The sequence below is a fragment of the Austrofundulus limnaeus genome, unplaced genomic scaffold (assembly GCF_001266775.1).
Source record: "Austrofundulus limnaeus strain Quisiro unplaced genomic scaffold, Austrofundulus_limnaeus-1.0 Scaffold43, whole genome shotgun sequence".
NCBI classification, from domain to species: domain Eukaryota; kingdom Metazoa; phylum Chordata; class Actinopteri; order Cyprinodontiformes; family Rivulidae; genus Austrofundulus; species Austrofundulus limnaeus.
The window spans coordinates 461,536-464,947 of NW_013952445.1; the positions used below are offsets into that span (position 1 = coordinate 461,536).

The window sequence follows — 3,412 nt, forward strand, 5'->3', positions numbered from 1 at the left end:
ATATCAAACCGTGAGACTAAAGTATCGAACCGAACCGAATCGTGAATTTTCTGTATCGTTGCACCCCTAATTGCTTTTTAAAGAAACCATTGGTGGGCCAGACTGAAGTCACCCTCAGGATGAATGTGGCCCACGAGCCGCCAGTTGAATAGCCCTGCTCTAAATGAACAATGGCCAGGACAAGCCAACCAAACCAATTCTTACARATAATGGCATGACTAAGGTAAACATAAATATTCATTAATGCCGGCAAAAGATTACAAATGAGATGAAATGAGAATTAAAGCTTTATTTTATTATTATTGTTGCTCACAATAATAATGTTAGGATCTGTGTGCTTTGTTTGGTTAATACTGTATTTGGTTCTGAATGCATTTCTGATTAGTCTGCCTCGTGCTGAGCGTCTGCCACGCCCACCTGCTCTGGTTCAGCCTGTGAGCTCAGSTGCTGGATAACGAGTTCTGACACTGACTCACTCCAGCATTCTACCATCTTCATGAGTTCAAGTAGGTTATTTCTGACTACCTGTTCTTAAAAAAAATCATTATATTTAAAAGTTATACTGATGGACAGAAAGCCTTTTCCCTTCTCTTTAACCACCACATTCCTCTTCCACTCCATGAGAAAGTCTGAATCTGAGAGCATGAATATGCGATGAGTTTGGAGAGGGAATTTATTACATTAATATATCCATACTGTGWGTTCCCTGACAGCCTGGAAATGTGCCAGAGTTTCCTGGAAAGATAAATGGAGCATGGAGCTTAATGAAAATGTGAGATCTTCTGTTTTCCAGCACGCTGAACACGCAGCAGCCCGCTCTTACATCAAACGCACAGATTGGGCCTTCTGAGACAGCCAGAGGTCAGTCAGAGTCTTCTCATTTCTCTTTCATGCCATATTTTACAGGCAGGTTGAGACGTGGACCACAGATTCAAGCAAATATGGTCTAATTTTCAACATTGTCTGCACACTTATTTTAGTCTTTGAGCTTATAGTTGTCTGGACACGTTTCTGCAATCGTCATCTGTGCAACTGTTGCGACTGTTACGTTGACTGAAAGAAGCAGGTTCTTCTCGGTTTTTGCAGAAACTCTTCTGGAAAATAATCTTATTAAAAGGCTTCAGATAAAGAGCTAAAATATGTCAAAATCTAATATATGTTTTATAGTGGGATTTGTGTCAGCTGCTGCTGTAATGCAGGACAATAGCTCTGATTAATGAAATGTGTGAAAACAATAAAAGCTTCACTAAATGTATATCTTTAACTAAATGAGCAATGCATTGCAGTTTTTTTTATTGCCATGTTTTACATTCTCCAAGCATTCTTTGCCAGAAGCAAGAGAAAATCCACACTATGGGAGTCTCAGATACAACCACACCAATCTTTTTAGCACAGTATCTGGAAAAATGACAACAATAAAGCAATTTATGCACTTTCTAATGTCAGTTGGCTGTGATAATATGGCTGAGTTAGATTGGCTGCAAAAGTTAATCAGCTATAGTTGCACATCCAATGACTATTTTCTAAAAGTTTCATTAACATCCATTTGCTGGTTAATGAGATATTTTACCAACAGACAAACAGGGTTGACTCACAGTAAATGTTAATGTTTTAAGCTAAGATGTCACACAATGAGCAGCGCTTCATGTATGTCTTGTAAATTCCTCTCATCTACAACCACGCCAAAGTTTAACACAATAAATGTTAAAATGGCTGAATTATAGTAATTTTTGAGTTTTATAATGTCAGTTAGATTTGGCACACAGCTTAAATTTGGTTGGATCCAAAAGTTAATCAATTTTAGATGCACGTCTGATGATTAAGTTTTAATAGTTTGATTTTAATCCATCCTGTGGCTCATGAGATATTTTGCTAACAGACCAAGTTGAGGTCAAATATTACTGGCAACATTTTAAACACAGTTTGTGCACTCTGTGCTCAGAATGTGTGTTGGAAATCAGTCTCAGCTGAAAYTGCACCAAATCTAGGTTAATATCAGTAAAACTGACAGTGATATTTTGCTAACACACACATGCACATACTGTACATGAGCAAAATAAATACGTTGTTGCCCAACCTTTCAACCATTAGATGTCAGGCAATAAAAGTGAGAGTTTTAGGAATATAAAGCTGCATTTGTTGTTTTCATATTTTATTAGACTTGAATAATTTATTTTCTGTAAATATGAACATTAATCAGCATTTCCGTGTTACTTCAAGTCTTTTAGCGTCGTCTTTTTTTCCCCTTCTTCAACCGAGGCTGACTGTTTGACAGCGTTTTCTGGCGGATTCAATAACCTACTTTGCATCCGTGCGGGGTGTCTGTGTTATTATCCCACAGTTACAATGAGCTCATTTTGAATATCTGCAGTTTTCACTCCCCCGGGATAACCGCTCATCTTTTGATCACAAGGATGAAACTGGCTGACAAGGTGATGCCTGCCTTAAACAAAAAATAAAAATAAAAAAGGGATTCTTTCGGGTGAGCTTCAACAGCACCAGAAACAAACCAAAAAAATATATATCTAAAATAAAATTTTAATTTTAAAGAAGAATTTAAAACAAGAAATGAGCCCATCTTAAAGGAGTAGCACTTATTGAAGCCGTCAGACGAGACGCTCCGTTGATCTTCAGCTTGTTTGTCGAGACACTCAGAGTTTCGACAACTGCAACAATCCTGCAGCTCTGCAGGCTTTGCATCAAATGCTGCACTCGAAATTGAGCAGCCTGTTTAAGAATTAGCTGTGTTTAACCTGTTATCTGCATTTCTAACAACAGGCTGATGGAAAAAAAATAACTTCCACAGAAGTTAAAATTTATAGATTTTTTGAAGTCCAGTTCTGTAGAAAGGTTGTTATTAACAGYTGAATAAATGCCCTGTTGGCTCTTTAAATATTGAATCTTCTGTCCTGTTTCATTTCAGCATGGAAGCTAAACTTAGTTCAGTTCAGTATAGCTTATTTGGAAACCGGCTTTCTTTACATTGCATGTGAGTCAACAAGAGTAGACAGAAAATGCCCTGTAGGGTAGGGTTAGGTAAATATAGTTGCAGGAMTAGATTTACTTCAGTCATGTAGAAAAGAGCGGCTGATGTCGGATCAGCAGAATCATCGGTTCAAAGAGTCCTGATCTCAGAAAAAATTAAATTTTGAACTGGATTAACCTCATTTAATCCAATATAACATACGCCCTGAGGGCCTTATTTTATGTAGGAAACATTTCATACATGTTTCCTGCATTTTATTTTTATTTATTTATTTATTTATTTTTAAATAGTTTTGTTTTTCGGTGTATTTTTATGGAAGCAGCACAGCGCCATATACAGGTCTGGCATCCCTACTGCACTTAGAGTTGTTTTCCGCGTTTTCAAGCAGACAAAAAAAAAAGGTAATAAACAGTGCCATGTTTACGC

General features: G+C 37.2%; 1 long non-coding RNA gene across 1 annotated transcript in view; it reads left to right on the forward strand.

Annotated features, from left to right (window-relative positions):
• The first annotated feature begins 448 nt into the window (after nt 1–448).
• The window catches only part of LOC106516945 (uncharacterized), an 88,734-nt gene continuing 85,770 nt past the window's right edge, over nt 449–3,412 (forward strand). The window contains exons 1-2 of the long non-coding RNA XR_001310139.1: nt 449–506; nt 714–861. This is a non-coding gene — a long non-coding RNA (uncharacterized LOC106516945). The remainder of the gene's footprint in view (nt 507–713; nt 862–3,412) is intronic.